Source organism: Myotis myotis, unplaced genomic scaffold, assembly GCF_014108235.1.
Source record: "Myotis myotis isolate mMyoMyo1 unplaced genomic scaffold, mMyoMyo1.p scaffold_m19_p_16, whole genome shotgun sequence".
NCBI lineage: Eukaryota > Metazoa > Chordata > Mammalia > Chiroptera > Vespertilionidae > Myotis > Myotis myotis.
The window spans coordinates 31218435-31236561 of record NW_023416320.1 but is presented as its reverse complement, the minus strand read 5'-3'; positions in this window follow the sequence as shown (position 1 = coordinate 31236561).

Sequence of the window (18127 nt, the reverse complement as noted above, 5' to 3'; positions counted from 1 at the left end):
AGGGAAGAAGAGTAGAGTGGTCACGAGGTCATGCATCCAGGGCATGTGGATGATTGACATCTATGGCACTCAGACACTAGAGTGACCCATGATCCAACCTCCTGGTGTTCACGCCCCTATATAATCCCTTCCCCTTGAATGTGGGCAGGACCTGTGGCTTCCTTCTAACCAACAGAATATGGCAAAGGGGCTGGGATGCCACTCCTGAGGTTACATTATGTTATAGAGGACACTCTCTCTTAACCAGCTGGAAACAGAGCCTCTCCTATAGGCTTGAGAGAGTGAGCAGCCCTGTCGGGAAGCCCACGCGGTGAGGACAGTGAGCGGCCTCTAGAACCTCAGAATGGCTCCAGCCAACAGCCAGCAACCAGGCGGGCCCTGCGTCATACAGCCACGTGGATGTTAATTACACCAACCACCTCAGTGAGTCTGGAAATGGATTCTTCCCCCACTTAAGCCTCCAGGTGAGGGCACAGCCCTCAATAGTTTGATTGAAGCCATGTAAGACTCTGAGCGGAGGACCCAGCTAAGCCACGCCTGGACTCCTGGCCCAAGAAAACGGTGAGATAATGAATGTGAGTTGGTGTAAGACACTAAGTGTGTAATAGTTTGTTATGAAGCAATAGGGGGAAAATGCAGCATCTAATTGCAAATAACAAACAAGCAACTGGATTTGGGGGTCTGTACCACAAGACAGAGGTCAAGCCTGGAGATGCCTACTTGGCCAGTATTAACATGCAGTCAGCAGCCAAAGCCATGGCAGAGTGCGCAGTGACAAGACAGAGACCTGAGGATCCGCCTTTGTTTAGTTGATGTTTAGATGAGAAAGAGTCTCAGAGGATTCTGAGAAAGAGTGCCCAGCAGGGCAGGAGGAAAACTGAGAACATAGTCGTACTAAGTATAGAGCTCTTACGTTTATTAAGAACCTTCTGTGTGCCAGGCACTGTTCTAAGTAGATGCTAAGTATTAACTCAGTGAATCCTTACAACCCCTCTATGAGGCAGTACCATGTTAGTATACTTATATTGCAGATGAAGGGACTGAGGCACAGAGAGAATAAGTAACTTCATGGCTATACAGGTGGTCAATGGCAAAACAGGATTCTAACTTGGGCAGCTGCCTCCGAAGTCCCTATTCTCACCCATTAATGCCAAATAGGCTCTTTCTGTTCTGAGAAACAGAAATCCAATGCAACCGACTTAACCATATGCAAGAATTTAGTAGTTCACCATAACTAAAAGGATGAGGAGTAGAACTTAAAACAATTTCAGGCACACCTGGGGTGAATCTCTCAATCTCTCTCCCCCCCTCCTTTCCTCCCTCTCTTTCTCCTTCCCTCTTACTTCCTCCCCTCCCTTTCCCTCTCCTCTTTCCTTCTCCCCACTCCCTACCCCTTCCTTTCTCTCTCCATCTCTCAGTGCAGCTTTCCTTGTGTTGGCTTTATTCTCACACACTCTCTATTGACAAGATGGCACAGATAGTTCCCAGCAGGTCCCACCTCACATTACCATCATACGAGGGTTCTTCTCCCAGCACTCGCCAACACTAAACCAATTATTGGGTCCAGAGAAATGAGTTCCCTCTCCCTCACCCCAAATTTAGAATCAATTGAGAGATGGGTGCAAGAGTCAGACAAATAGAGTCCATATGTCATATTTAAGTGTGTGTGTGTGTGTGTGTGTGTGTGTGTGTGTGTGTGTGTGTTGGGTTGGGGGGTGCTACAGTAAAGACATGGCTTATGCATTTGGCAAAAATGGGCTTTCTAGTATTGCACCTAAGAAAAGTTTCCCCAGTCATAGGCAACACTGGACAACTAGCAGTGGCTCAGCAGGGACACAGCCTGGGAACACAGCCTGCCCAGCTAAGCTTGCCATGTGGCATCACACTGCACCTTTCCATCATGATGCCCCGTCTCTGCAGGCAGAAGGATGGAAGGGAGCTGAGTCACACAGGCCTTCTCCCGAACTCACCCATCAGGTGATTCCCTTGCTATACACCTTCCCACCCCTCCACCATCCCCTAGAGAATAATGAAGAAGAAAATAATAATAATAATAATAACCCCAGGTACACTTCGATTACAATGGCTAAAATTTTAAAACCTGACAATACCAAGTGCTGATGAGGGAAGTCTCACCCACTGCTGACGGGAGTGCAAAATAGCGCAGTCACATTGGAGGACAGTTTCTAATGAAGCCAAATGTATCAGCAAGCCCATTCCTTAAGTGTTTAGCCAAGAAAAATGAAAACATATGTTCACACAAAGGTCTGTACGTGAATGTTTACAGAAGTTTCATTCATAGTTGCCAAAAACTGGAAACCATCCAAATGTCCCATCAACTGGTGAATGACTGAATAAACACTAGTGTCCACACAATGGATGCTACCCCGCAATAAACAAAAACCATGCATGCGCGCGCACACACACACACACACACACACACACACACACAAATAAATAAATAAAAAAACTCACCACTGATACACAGCATGGATGAATCTCAAAAGCACTGTGCTAAGTTAAAGGAGCTACTTTCTAAGGGCCATACACTAAGTGATCCCACTTATACAATATTCGGAAAATGGTGAAACTGTAGGAAGAAAAATAAGACCAGAGGTTGCCAAGTGCTGGGGATGGAGGGAGGGATTAAATAAAAGGGGGATGAAGGACCTTTTGTGGTGATGGAAATATTCAATATCCTGTTATTGATAGTAATTAGCCAACTGTATATGTTTGTTAAAACTCCTAGAACTGTGCATGTCAAAAGAGTGAATATTACTGTTTGTAAGTTAAACCTCAATAAACCTAAAATAACACAAACAACAAACAGGGGGTATTAGGCTAGTTCTCAAACTTTAATGGCTTCAGAACCTCCAGGAGAGCTTGGAAAGCAGATTGCTGAGCCCACCTCAGTTTCTCATTCAGTGAGCCTGAGAACATGCATTTCTAACATGTTTCCGAGGGAGCTGATGAGAGGAGGAGAGGAGTGTTCCTTTCTAGCCGGGTATTTGAGCCAGCCCAGGGCAGGCAGTGGATCTCTGAGGGACACCAGCTGTTTCATGGCCAGCCCACAAGGAAGGCTGGGAGTTTCCAACAGGACAAGAGGGGCTCTTTTTCCAAAGGACAGGGATCAGGAGGTAAGTAGCCCAAAACAACATGAACCTGGAAGGCACACCAGTGAAGCCAAAGGATGTGTTTCTCCAAGAAAGAGCTGGGAGTGCTGTCAGATGCTCCAATAGGTCATGAAGATCCGGACCAAAGTGCATTCACTGGATTTAGCAGCATGGAAGCCACTGTGACTTGGGATGACCACACAGAGAGAATCTGTCAAGTGCCCATAGCGGAGCCAGATTGCAGAGGGGGAGGGAGGCCAGGTGGGAAGATAAATGTAGGCATATACACAACCCATTCAATAAGTGTGGAGCATACATGTACTTAAGTGGAGAGGTGTGATGGGGGAAATTCCATTTCTTTCTTTTTTTTTAATATGGGAGATACTTAAGTGAGGAAAGGAATCAGTAAATAGCAGGAGGTTGGTGCTATGAGAGAAGGAGTATGGTCACCGAGGGAGGTCCTTAAGAAGGCAGGCCAGGATGAGACCCTGAGCACAGATGGATCCCACAGCTGCAGAGAAGCACAAGGTAATCACAGGGAAGGAAGGTAAGGTGCAGATGTAGGTAGGTTTGTAGGTTTACCAGAGGGGAATGGGTGTGCTCCCATTTGATGACTACTGTTTGTGTGGGGAAAAGGTAACAAGTCAATCAAGGGAGGCCCTAATGCACTGGGTTGAGAATTCAGTCTTCTAAGTCAGAGTTCAAACTTGCTCACTACTATTGCATGAGTTGCTCCTCTGCTTAACCAATGTCTATAGAGTGGGGATGGTAATAGGACCTTTATCCATGGAAAGTGCTTAGAGTTGTGCCCAAAACACAGCAAATGCTCAGAAAGTGTTTGCTTCCTGGGAGTAAAGAGTTTGAGGAGTGAAGACAATATTTGAGGTAGAGACTATTTTCCATAGAACTGCTAATAGGTCACAGCTCTTGAAAAGTTTAACTCTCTACCCAAAGAAGTAAAATCCTCGTTAATTCGGTCACCTGCAGTTCAGGCAATCTGTGGAACGTCATTAGTTGACCCTCTTCAACCTCGAACAGAAGGTCAACCTTGTTTGCAAAGCTCTGAGGGCCAGATTCTCCCAACACCTGAGCCGCCACCAGCTGCGGGAATGAGAGCGTTTTGTAGGCAAGGCCATTATTAAGGTCACTTCTAAAGTCCCATCAAGACCCAACATGTTGGTGTTTCAGAGGCTCAGAAGTGAGTCACTAGCCTACAGTTGGCACCTTCAAATGGATCCATTGTGTAAGACACCTGGCTAGCAAGAGTAGGGGTCACTGGACTTAGTTAACCTGGGAAGACCAAAGGTGACTCTTCTCCCCACTCAGACCACCAGCCAAGGCCATGGGTAAGGGCATTGCTTCCATTTCATATAACAAGTGAAAAAGGGAGAGAGGTGTGTTTTTTCAAAGCATTCCTTCGTCCACTCTGTGTGCCAGAGCTGAGCTTGCATTTCCAAAGAAGCTTTCTCTCCTGGAATTCTTTGGGCGTGAGTAGGGAGGAGAGCTGTCCCAGGTGTGGGCTCCAATTTAATCACAGGAAACGCAGAACTGCTCCTGTTCCTTTGTTCCTTTTCCAAGAGGTGATGCTTTCTGAGCTTCTATTTTTTTTCCTTTATGGCCTTTTACTTAGGAGCTCACTGAAAGGCAGTTACCATACTGCATCAGTTCTAGAATGCACATTTTAACACCCTGGAAACGGGGGTACATTTTACAGTCCATGGCACCTGAGCTTTGTGTAACAGTTAAATTGCCCATCTGACAACGAGTGCCCATGTTTTGATAAAATATGGAGATTGCCCTACAGTGAATGCCTCGGTGCTGGGGCTTTGCCCAAGTGTTTCCAAAGGCCTAACCACAGCCCGGCGCATTTGGTAGGATGCCCCATATTACGGTGGAACTCAAGGATGAGACAGATTTAGGGACCTGCTCAAGGCCACATGGTTAGTAAGAAGCAGAGCGGGATGGTGCAAAGTCACACGGCTTCCTGGATCAGAACCATCAACCCACCATATCCATGATCATTACAGAGGAGATGAACATGGTTCGCAGGAGGATTTCAGCTTCAACTGTATCATAATGTATGGACATAAAAAGACAGTCATGTGCAGGGTAATTCAGAACCAGCCATGGCATGGAAGCACCAGAGAACAGTGACTTTCCCTGGGCCTCAGGGTCCCTGTAAATACGGTCACAGTAACAACCATGGCCACCGCTTCTTGAGGACTTGCCTATCACTGGATCTGGGCCAAGCATTTCACCACACTGTCATATTTATTTCTCCAGCACCCCAAAAAGTAGGTACCATCTTCCTCATTAGAAACTGCTGAGTAGGATGTTGAAGTAATTCACCCAGGAGTACAGATCTGGTAAGGATAAGAACTGGAATTCAACTCTGCCTGGCTGGCTCCGGGAGCCCTGAATCCCAGTGCCACTCAGCCCCATCTGTCAAAGGGAGTGCGTGACCACACGACCTCCGAAGTCCTGTCCCCAAGAGGCAGAGATCCCGCTTTCACAAATAAGTACCCTCTGGCACCACGCTCGGGGACCGTGCTCTGCGATGAGGCGTTTAAAAGTGATTTGGGTTTGGTGCGTCCTCAAAAAGTGAAACATAAAATGACCACAAGACCCAGCAATTCCACTGCTAAGTATATACTCAGAGAATTGAAAGCAGGGGCCCAAGCAGATATCTGTGTACTGATGCTCACAGCAGCATTATTTGCAATAGCCAAAAAGATGGCAACAACACAAATGTCCATCAGTAGAGGAATGGACAACAGAGGAATGTCTGTCAACGGTAGTATATACTTCAGATGAACATCATTAACCTTGAAAAGGAGTGGACTTCTGATATACGCTGCAACGTGAATGAATCTTGAAGCCATTATGCAAAGAGAAGTAAGCCAGACACAAAGGGACAGATACAGTATGACCCCCCTGATGGGAAGTACCTAGAATTGGCCCATTCATGCGACAGAAAGCAGGAGAGAGGTTACCCGGAGCTGGAGGGAGGGGCGGATGGGTACAGACCTGTCTGGGATGACGAAAAACTTCTGGAGATGGATGGTGGTGATGGTTACACAAGGTGAATGTACTTAATGCCACTGAACTGTGCACTTTCCAATGGTTGCTCCGTGTCATGTATATCATGTCACAATTTTTTTTTTAAATCCCCAAAAAAACATTTGGGACGAACCATGCCACACCAAAGCGAGAACAGGAAACCTCCTGCCACCTGCATGAAGGGAGAGGGAGGAATCGTGTTCTGAATTCTGTGCGGGAGACGGGGAGAGGGAAGGCGGGACCGCAGAGGATGCGAGTTCTGCTAGCTAGACAATCGCGGGCACAGGCCCAGGGCATCTCAGAGCAGATGGCAAGTTGGGTCATGACAGCCAGGACGGAGCACAGGGATTCGTGTGGTTGAGAAATAAACTCTCTCTCTCTCAGGACTCCGGGGAATTGCTTTGAAAACAAGACACACAAGCCCTCTCACACACCAGACAATACTGTATCCTTCCTCCACCCTGTAAACAAACCGCCGTGCGTCCTCATTTTCATGGCAAAGGAAGCCGTGGATTTATGAAGTCACCCCTTGGCCTTCAGGGAACGTTCGAGTCTTCTAAAACGTTGATCCACACCAGGCCTCACATATCTGGATGAGAGTGCCGCGCTGTGCTGTGCCGGGGGGCGGGAAGGGTTCCCCAGGTGGCTCTGAGGAGCTCTGTCCCCTGCACGCGGTGCCAGCTGCCAGCTCCCTGCCTTTCTGGAAGCCTTGCCTGCCTCCTGTTGAAACAAGCAGCGCCCCATGGGATGCTCTCAGTGTTTTTACAGAGAAAGGAATAGAGCCCTCTGTTCAGAAGAATCAGGAAGGACTCTCGCATTCAACCCGTCTCAGCTCTCGTTTGTGTGGGTGTTGTGGGTGGCGATGAGAAGGGAGATGAGACACTGCACGTCTCATCTGGGTAGCGTGGGGGCTGCGGAAGAGTCTGCGCTGGTTTCAAGATTTATCAGAAAAACAAACAAAGGAAAGTCTTCTCTGAAAAGGTAGCAAAAGCCCCAACTCAGGATCACAGGACGATCTCATTTGATCCTGCCTGTCTGTCCACCCCCCCACACCCTCCCCCGCCCCTGCACAAACCTAAGAGCCACCCCAACTAGCTCCCTGCAAACCTGATCTGCCTGGTGCAGCCAGCAGCGCCGAGCTGGGGGCTGGGCCGGCGGAGGTGCCCGCAGCGCCTCCATCCCTCTGTCTCAGCTTCCTTTCTCCAAAGTGAAGGGATTGAAATAGGTGGCTTCTAGGGGTAACGTGTGCAGTGTCTCCATCCATTTTTCGTTTATAATCTTTAATGATAAAGGGGTGTAGCAACAGTAAAATTCATGAAATGGAGACATTCGATCACTTCTAATCCTACTCTCCGTACGTAAGTCACTCAGTTTCATATTTAAATGTTTTCAACCTTGGAGCATCGCTGGTTTTACAAAGCATAGCGACTTCTGAAAAGCACTAAACTGTTCTGTTTTGATTTTTTTTTTTTTTCAGAAAAAAGTTCTTATTAATATATTTGATTTTTTTCATGGTTAAGCCCTTCTCCTTTCTAGACCCCTAGGCCCTGCTCTGTCACGACAGTTCTTGGTGAGTGTTGGGGGATGAATGGTGTCCCCCCAAATTCATGTGCTGCAGTCCTAACTCCGGATACCTCAGAAAGTGACTATTTGAGGTAGGTCTTTAGAGGAGCTACTGAAGTTAAAACAAGGTCATTATGTTGGGATCTTTATGAGATCAGGACACAGAGACACTCGGAGGGAAGACGGTGGCAGACAGGGAGGAGGATCTGGCCAGCAATGGAGAGGGCACCTCAGAAGGGGCCGACCCGCAACACCTCGACCTCAGACTTCGGCCTCCAGAACTGTGAGAAAACACATTGATGGGCGGTTTGTATGGCGGCCCTAACAGTGAGACAATCAGATGTGATGTCTTCCTTGATAAAACTATACTGATCACACTGAACAGTCACTGTTCGCAAGGCCCTCCATGAAGTAACACCCAGGAAAACACCTATACCTACACACACACACACACACACACACACACACACACGCACAGTTCCAGTGGCTAAAGGTCTCGTACATTCTAACCTGAGTGTGTTTTGCAACCATTTTTTTTGATCCTGTAACAGAACAGGGTCTTGCAAAGTAACCACATCCTCTCCCTCAGCCGCTTCTCCCTTCCTGCCAGCCCGCTACCCTCAGAGATGCTCTGAGAGAGCGCCCAGGACAAGGGGGTACGTGGAATACCTCCCTCCAACCGGGCCCGCCTCTTCAGCCCTTTCTGGGAAGGTTTGGTGAAGTCTATACACTTTTCCGAAAAGGAGATGAGAAACTCCTCCTTGCACACCCTGGGAGCCCGCAGCGTCTTCTGAGCGGTTGGAGTGAGAAGCGCTCTCCAGGGATCAGACCTCTGATGGCTCATTCCTCCAGCCCTAGCTGCTGAACACAGGGCAGGCCAGCAGCAGCGAGAGCAGCCTCACTCACCTGCCTGGAGGGGGGACGCTTCCCAGCCTCACTGTATTGTTTGCTTTGGGATTTAACGCAGCAGCCTGCCCTGTGCAGACCTGGGTGTGGGGTGTGGCAGCTGCACAGCCTCTGCCCGCTGTGACCAGCACAGCATTAAACAGCAACAAAGAGGACAGAGAGCCGGGCTGCTTTCCTTCGGGGCAGCAGGCTAGGCCCCTCGGGTGTAAGTGGGTATAACCAGGAACCAACAAGAGTGAGCAAGGGAAACAGTCCACCCTTTCCTCGTTTTCTGAAGAAAGAGCAGAGGCTGAAAGAGACGGGCCCCCTGTGCAGCAAACTGCACAAACGAGTGGCTAAGGACAGCTGCAGCCCAGCCCAGGAGGCCCTCAGAGGGGTGGGAAGTAGGAATGAGCATTGCATGTAGCGCGTGCAGGAGAGGGTGGGGCCTGAACACCCGCCCCCCCCCCCCCTCCGGCTTTCTGGGCCAGCAGACACCAGCACGGCACCCAGGACAATTGCTGAAAGGCGCAGCACCCCGAATGAACACCGACGCCCATGCTGCGGTTACAACCGAGTTTCAGCTTCTGCCTCAGCCAGACAGTCCCTCCTCTTTCTCATGAGGAGCTCTCCCATGACAGACGTTCCCTCCTGTCACTGAAGACCGGCCTCTGCATGATCACTTCCTTTGCATTGTCACTGAGGCCGCAGAAATGTGAGGGAGTGACACCCACTCGCCCTGCCCGTCGGTGTTTCCTCCAGCCTCCCCAGTGAAATCATTTTCTTCAGGGTTGGGGCCCATTCCGTGGGCTTCCCACAGGGGCTCCTCCAGGCCAGGGCCCACCTCCAGAAGCAGGTCACAGAGGAAGAGCGCCAAAGCCCTCGGAGGGGCCCTAACCTTGCGCTTAGAGGAGGTGGTAGCACCTGCCACTGCAGAAGGCGGCACTGACAGGACAGGCAAGAGGTTCCACCTCCGCGGGCACGCCTTGCACACACGGCACCCCACTCACCCCCCGCGAGTGTGTGACTTATTCATCCCCCCGCCTGTCCTGCCCAGGAAGCTCTCCCTGCTGGCCTTCAACCAATGCCAACTTCTCCGTGAGGCCTTCCCTGGCACCTTGTGGCCTCCCTCCCTGGCAGGAGTGGACAGACTGCTACATTAGCTGCCAACCTGGGGCATGGAGACCAAACAAAATTAGGTGCGATAGGACCCACTGGGGAACAAACACGTGCTGTTTATATCTCTGAGAAAGGCTAGAAAAGCAAGGGCAAGTTGAAGGACCCATGAGAAAAGGGAAAAGTGACAGCTGATTCGAGGCTGTTGGATGAGGAAAAACATAGGAAGAGGAGGCGAAATAAAAATAGAAACAGAGCTGGGGGGGGGCGGAAGGGGGGCAGTGGAGCCCACCCCATCCCCCGGGCTTTCTTTAGCAGCATATGGAGAAAGGAACAATTCATTCAGCTTCCTGGAGAGCCAGGAAAAGACAGGGAGCAACCAACATGTAAGAGAGTGGACTTTCTAACAGCCTAGGAAAGCTCTGAGGGTTGGAGTGGGGATGGGGCTTTGAGAGGCCGGGATGAGAAAGTTGGGGGTGTGGGGGTCCTTCGGGAGTTGTCCAAAGAAGGGCTGAGGCGCCCCGGAGAGGCATCGTACCGGGGACTAGCCAGATGGAACAGGAGGAGGAACTCCATGCCTCTCTGAACAAAAGCCGCCCGTACAGCCAGACTGTACAGGACCCACTGCTGCAGGCGTTCCAGGGGGCCGGGGACTCGAGGGTTCAAGACCCACTGCGGGTACTTGGCTTCGCGCAGGAAAGAATTCAAAATCAAGCCAGCTTCGCGTTTAAGGTGTGAGTTCGTTAGTGAGGTGGTGAGATGGACAGTGGGCTCCACGGGCAGCGCAGCCCCCTTTAGCAGAATTTGCTTCCTTTTTGAGGCTCATTTGATGGGGAGGGATAGGGTATTCAAAGGGGGAGAAAGATTCAGGACCTTCCCAGAAAGGGGTGGTTTCTCAGCGGAGCTCGGTTAGCCATGTTGTGTCCTTATACAGGCTTTCCGGTTCCAATTGCGGCAGGCAGGTGACTCACTTAGCATGCTAATGCATGACAATGAATGAGCGTGTAATGAGGCGAGGGGTTACCATTAGGTGAAATTTGTCGCCATGTTGGATCGAGCTAGTCTCTGCCTGTTTTAAGCCACAAGTCTATAAACCCGGTAGGAACGTGACAGTTCCTTTAACTTTTATCACTTGCAGCTGTTTTGCCACACACCCTATCTCACCGCTGCTGGAGGGGAGGTTAACCTGGGCTTCACTGATGGCCACTCCCAGAAGCTCTGAGCTCAAATCTCCCCCTTTCCAATACCAGGACATACAAGATGGACAGGCGGCCCAGAACACCTTCCCTTGGTGCATGAGCCCAGGATTCTTAGAGAAGGATGCAACAGATCCAAAATATCATTGTGGCCTTGCACCCCTGTGGGTTCCACCCCACCCCTGAGGTTCAAAGCTCGGTCCTAGGAAAGGTGCCTTGTTAGGCAGACACTTGAGGTTACTTATGGCCATGGGAGTACACGACGGCAGATTGAGGGTAATGACCCAAAGCTAAGAGGTGGGGACCGGGTGGCGCCCCGGACCAGGACAGCTTGCTGGAGAGGTCCTCCTGTAGGGGGGGGCCTCAAAACCAGGGTGGACACGTGTAGCTTTCACAGGGAAGAGGTGGCCAGAAGGTAGGCTGAACTTCCTAGAAGCATGTTAAGGCTTTTCCAGCACCACTCAGAGCGTCTAGTCCTCAAATAACTACGGAATGAAAGATCATCCACATGGGTGAAATGACAGGAGGTCTGGGCTTTGCTTAAAATTCTCCAGCAAAGCATCAGGTTAGGGAAGGGGATAGAAAAAGCCTGGTGGGGGAGAGGTTATAGTTTGCAGCTGGTGAGGGTTAGGAGGGAATCTGAGACCAGTGGATGTGGAGGGCCCCTTCCAGACCAGTACAGCAGCACCTGAGGTTCTAACAAGTTGCAAATTCTCAGGCTGGAGCAAGAGACCCCATCTACTAACAAACAAACAAACAAACAGCTCCAAGGGTGGGGCCCAGCAGTCTGTGTTTTCACAAGCCCTCTCGAGACGGCTGCTTTCTCAACTGTAAGACCCACTGCAGTATACCCTGTTCTCCCTTTAGTGTCTGTGCGATTATTTCCATAATAAAGGCTTTTTTAGACCATCCCCATGGGCATATTTGTTGTCAGGAGTTGTTTATTTCTTACACCGCTTGTCTTCAATTGCTATTTAACTATTGTTTTGATCTTTTCCTGAAGCCAGAACAAAAAGCCAGGAAGCAGATGCGACAAGGGCTGTCTCCCTTGCTCCCTCGGAGTTTGCAAATGTAAACTTCCTGTAAGAGACGCCAGGGTGGCGAACACCACTCACACCTGCAGAACCTGGCCTGCCAGGCGGTGGCCCAAGAGCAGCCCCGGGGCCGGGGCCGGGGCCAGGGCCAGGGCCAGGGCCAGGGCCAGGTGTGGGCCATTTTGGAGAGGCCTCTGAGTCCAGGCCCTGACCTCACTGCATGGATCTAGGGAGGCGGGGAGGGGGTTGCCCAAACTCACAAGGCACGGGTGCCTAGTCTTGTCCGTTCTCCCTGTAGAAGTTCTTCAGAGAGAAGCCGGGGAAGGAAGTGGGGAGAGGCGGAGGCTGGGGCTCAGGGCGACCCCTCCAACACCATCGTCTCCTACCCCCTGTTCCCAGTCCTGGGAGGCACTGGGGCCGTGGGAGGGGAAGGGTTAAGAGCAGGGGCCACCTTCCCCCTCCTCTCTTTGCGCAGCCCCCACCCCCGTGTGCTGTAAAACAATCCCTTTGTCTCCTCTTTAAGACGTTAGCCTCAGGGGCCATTATGGGAAGGAAGGTAGCCGGGCTCTTTTATCTGCCAGAATCCATTAAGCTTGGCCTCGGTCAGCGGGCTGCTGAGCTATGGGCTGCAGCACGAGAGGGGACCCTGGGGGCACCTCTCCCAGCGAGGACCCAGGAGCACCTGTACCCCATCTCACTACGGCCCCTGGCCCCTCGGAAGCTGGGATGTGGGGGCAGTGGACACTAAGAAGCCCCCACGCCAAACGGGTGTTAAGAGCAGAGCTCTGCCACTCTAGGGGGTGTCCTCCAAAGCACCCCATTTCTCACCTTCCTGCCCTTGCGGCCTGTCTTCCTGCACAGCCCAGGAGGCAGGAGTCCACTTTCAAAGGCAAGAGGGGACACAAGCTCCCCTGCGGCCCGCGCAGCTGCCCCTCCAGGCGCGGGCCCTGGCGCACCTGGCGGCGCTCAGACCGCAAACACCAGCTCCACGCGCCTTGGACTGCGGCCCGGTGGGCAATAGGCATTTCCCCAGCCTTGGACTGCGGCCCGGTGGGCAATAGGCATTTCCCCACTGAGGGCCGGGAGGAGGGCCCTTTACCTTTCTTAGGAAGCTGCGATGCAAGATGCCGGCTGCAAAGCCCTGGAAAAGGCTCGAGAGGTTTCACGTGGCTCAGCAGGAAATAATCTAACTCCGACTAATGACCAAGCACCAGTTGCCCCAAATGCCCACTTTGCCTGTGTGCTCCGTTACCCTGGCTACCGGTGCCCCAGTCAGAACAGCAAGGGAGGAAACACCGCCAGGTCTCAGGCCCAAGTGGCCAGAGCGTGGCTTTGTATTCTGGTCTGGGGGGCGGGGGGGGGGGGGGGGTCGGTCACAGGCAGGGGGAGGGAAGGCTGTGGGGCGCTGGGCAGGGCCTGGGAAGGTCCAGCGTGATTCATGGAACTGAGGGGGAAGGATAGCCCCCTGTTCAATTGCAACAATTCAGAGTAAGAGGCGAAGGAGGCAGGAAAAGCAACAAAACAACACAGCACAACACACTCTGATTCCTCTGTTGCATCCAGGCCAGAGACAGAATATGGAGCCTGCGGGTCTCCTGCTTGAAACCTCTGTGGAATGACCTTGTTTGGATCTTCTCCTGCTCTGTCCCCATGAATATAAATATTTTCTCCACTTGCCATATGTTACCCACGCACTTCCACAGACCCCACCGCCACTGCCCCCGCTGGGCTCCTTGCAAAAGGAAAGTCTGCCCTCCTCTCCACCGGGAGGGAGGGCAGGAGGGGCGAGGGAGGGTGGAGCGGGGGAGGGAGCCGCGTTGTTTAAGGAACAATGTCACTTTCCTCTTCGTGGAGACTCTTTGTCAATTGCTGGGGAAATAATTGACCTCAAGCTACTTCAGTCACAACCAATAGAAAAATGGAATGGTGATGTGTCCAGCTGTTCAGGGAGGCAGGCACTCCGGCTGGAAAACAAAGGTGGTGGGAACAGAGCTGGCCTGAGAAATATGTAAAGCTTCGTGTTGGAGTTCCTGGAAAATAGAAGAATTTCATGTAAAAATACAACAAAAAACTAGCCTTCTGTTGACTTGCCACATCTTCCAAGTCTGTAGTCCTTAATGTATGCCTTGGGCTAGCTTAAAAGGAGAACCCCTACACAGGAGCCCTTGAACACAGCTGCAGTTTTGGGGGGTTCTCTGATCCTTCGCTCACACAATGGCGCTACTTTCCAACACCCTGCACTCAATCAGCAGCCAGAATGACTCAGTTCTGTCCGGGTCAGGGGGCCGGGGAATGATTTGAGAGTTCGATGGGTATTGTTTGGGTGTTTTGTTTGTAAGCAGTGGGAGAAAGTAGCAGGAGGGGAAGGGGGCTCACTACAAGGAGTGGGAAGGGTTGTCGTTACTGGACAGAAAGCCAGGAAGAAATTGATAAATTGCCTTTGCTCAGTTTCCTGGGAGAGATGCTGGGTGAGATGGTTTGTTAAAACAAATCTCATATTTCAGACCACAAGATGTCCCTGTACAAAGCTGATCCTGTGCCAGGCTGGACCAATCAGGAAAAAAAATCAATAAGGACATTTGATGCCATCAATGTGGTAACAAGCAAGAGCAATCTCAAACAGCAGCTCAACTGGGCCTCAGACATGAGCTCTGAGCTCCAACTATGCAGTTGGTCTTGCAAAGAGGAGAAAAGAGGACCTTGGAGGAAAAAACTCCAGATGCTACAAACACAGCCCAACAGCTTTGCTGGTACTAATTCTCCCCTCTAATGAGAGACTAAACCTGTATGGGGGATGGGTGCGTGTTGACCAACAGTCGCTGCACAGAAGAACTAAGGCCCTGCCTTCTCCAGGCTGAGCATTGAAATGGGGTGAGGCAGACTCTAAACACAGCACAAGCCCATCCCCCCCGGGGAAAAGAAGCCACAGAACCCACGTGTGAGTTTCCCCACAGCTTCCATCTTCTTCACGGAGCTGCAAGACGTGGTGGGTATGCATGCCCATCATCTTGAGGAGAAAGCACATCGGTGCCCAGAAAACGCACCGTGGTAGAGCTAAGACAGGTAAAGCTCAATGCAGACTTTCAGCAGCAAGTATTCAGTGCCACTGTAGAAATTTCCTCAACAGCATGATGTATTTTTCTTAAATAGTATTTTTGAAACGTGTGCGTCTGCTCTAGGAATACCTCGGGTAAATGGGTTAATGGGCATATTTCTAAACCTCTTCATCCTCTCTCCTGGGTCTTCTCCAGGGGTCATTCAAGGCATAGCCCAATCGGTAGCTACACTTTATCCTTCTCTCAGAATTACTAACTCCAATCAGTGGGGTGGGGTGACAAAGAAAGCCTGCTGCAGGGATTCCCTAGGTTCCATCCTTGTTTGAGGCTCTTGACCCCTAATTCATTTTAAGCTAGGAAGGTTTTTTTTCTCATCCCAACCTTGGAAAGGGCTGGATCTGGACTAGATTTGTTCTAGCAGCACCTAGAACTGATATTCTAGAATCCAACAATCATTCAATCATGAAATTTTCCAACTGTGCCTATTAAGCATCCCCCACCAAGTTCACCTAATGGTTCAAAGACAGGCCGTCTAGTGCTGGTCATGGATTTGCATTGAATGCTCCCCTTTCTCTCTCAGTCTCCCTGGTGACTCCTGCCATTCATTTCACCAAGCTTGAGGTGAAATCTGTGGCTGTAATAGTTAGTAAGGCTAATTGGCTCATGTGAGGAGAAAAAAAAACCATGTCTTGGCCTCATTAGCCTTGCATTAAATCTAACATATCAAAGCACAGTTGATGGACATAGCTCCTGCCTGGAACATGTTTGTAACTTGGTAGAACTAAATTTGGTTCTAACTGGACACTGCCTCATCTATGAAATGTTCTGGACAAAACAGAGGAAATTAGAGTAAGATGCCAATTAATATTCCAGATTTATGAAAATTAAATGCTTTTAAAGTATATTTTTATCCTACAAATAATTTGTTGAAACATTTTAAAACACTGCTTTTTATTATGTGTAAATTATGATTCTGTTTCATGAAAAAATTGCCTAAGAAAAGAGCTGAAAAGGAATAGTTTGAGTTTTTATTTAGATGGCAGGGTTATGGGTAAATGATTTTTCCTCGTTTCCATTTTCCAAAATGTTATTGAATGATGACAATTACTTTTAATGGAATAAAATACTTGATCATTCTATAAAGATTTATTAATACACATAAGAATCACTTCGTAAAAAATGATAAGTACAATTCCTATTTTCTGGAAATACAGTGACTTGAACAGGCAAGCACAAAGGAGAAGCAAAGGAAGGAAAGAGCAGTCGCTGAGTGCTTCCTGCCATCTGTCAGGCATTTCTCAGTGTCATCTCATTTAATTCTCTCTCCCCGAGAAGTGGACAGAACCACTGTCATTACAGAGAGGAGAAATGAAGCTGTGAGTGTATATGGAAACGTCCCAACCTCTTACTGGGAAAGGAAGCACACAGAATCAGTTTTGTCAGCCCGACTCTTTCTTCTGCTACATAGAAACAGCAGAATCAACATTGGGTAGGCTAGATAAGTAAAATAATGTGTCAACATTGCATCCAACCAAAAGTTCTGTACTCAACAATACAACTGGCCTGACCACTCCCCTCACACAAAAGCACCCCCCTCATATACACACATACAATATATACACACATGCACACACCTATAGACACACACACACACTCACAAACACACATACATATACCCACAAACACACATACATATGCACATGTGCGCGCATTCACACACACACACACACACATACTCACAAACACACATATATATACCCACAAACACACATACATATACACATGCACGCACACATGCACACACACACACTCACACACATACATATACCCACAAACACACATACATATACACATGCACGCACACACACACACACATACTCACAAACACATACATATACCCACAAACACACATACATATGCACATGCGCGCACACACACACACACACACACACACACACACACACAAATTGCTGTCAGTGCTAGGACAAGGATGATCACCTGACCCAAAGCTGCCTGCCATTCACTTCTTAGTGTCAATCTTGAGATCTTGAGAAGATCCTCTCTTCTCAAGAATTTGAATAAAGAAATGCATAAATGTGAAGCCCATATAAACTTTTTAATCCAGATGTTAGGTCTGTTGGGTGGCAAAAGCAGGAGTCAGATCTAGAAAGAATAAATATATGGAGGACGGAGGCCTCATGGACGAGCACAGAAGACCGGTCTACCCAGAGGGGATGAAGCAGAAATGAAGGAACGAGGGGCCACGTTGCCCTGCATGGTTCAGAAGAGCCCCTCCCATCCTCACAGCTTCCCTGGGAGCAACGGAGCCCATGAAGCTCTCTGTATCCTAACAATTCCACCTTTTATTTGAGCTGGCTTGTGTGAATGCCTTTCCTTACTACCAAAAGGTCCCAGACTGCAGCAGAAATAAACACACCAATGAGCGGAATGGTGTTTCCCAAGTCTCTCCTGGCTTTGCCAATGATGACCACGAGAGATTGAAAAAAATCCCACCCACTTGGGCGTGTCTCAGGATCCGCGAACCTAATACGCACACAAGCAAACGCATCCACTTTCCCCAGTGTCCCCCAAGCTCGGCAAATGTTAGAAACACCCTCCCACCTGCCCAGGTCAGAAACCTAGGAGTTTTATCCTCCACCTTCCCCTCGGCTTCTCCTCCCACATCCAGACTCTTACACGGCTTCTCAGCTATTGCTCAGATCCGTCCATTTCTCTGCCCCTCCGCTGCCCTGCCCTGGCCCAGGCTCCGTCACCTCACATCTGGTATGTGCAGCAACCTCCTACCTGGTCTCCCTGTCTCAGTCTTGCTTCTCGACTACCCTTCTAATACTCACGTCTGACCCTTACACACACACACACACACACACACACACACACACACACACACCAGCATCTAAAACCCTCCCATGGCTTTCCTTTGCCTTTTAGGGTAAAAGCAAAGCTCACGTGTACCATCTACAATGCCGTGCTCATTGTACCCTCGCCAGTCCTGCCTCTCAGCATCCTGCCCACACTCTGCCCAGGCTGAGCCTCTTTCAGTTCCTCAAAAGGCCGTGCTTCTCCGCCTGCAGGACTTTTGTGTA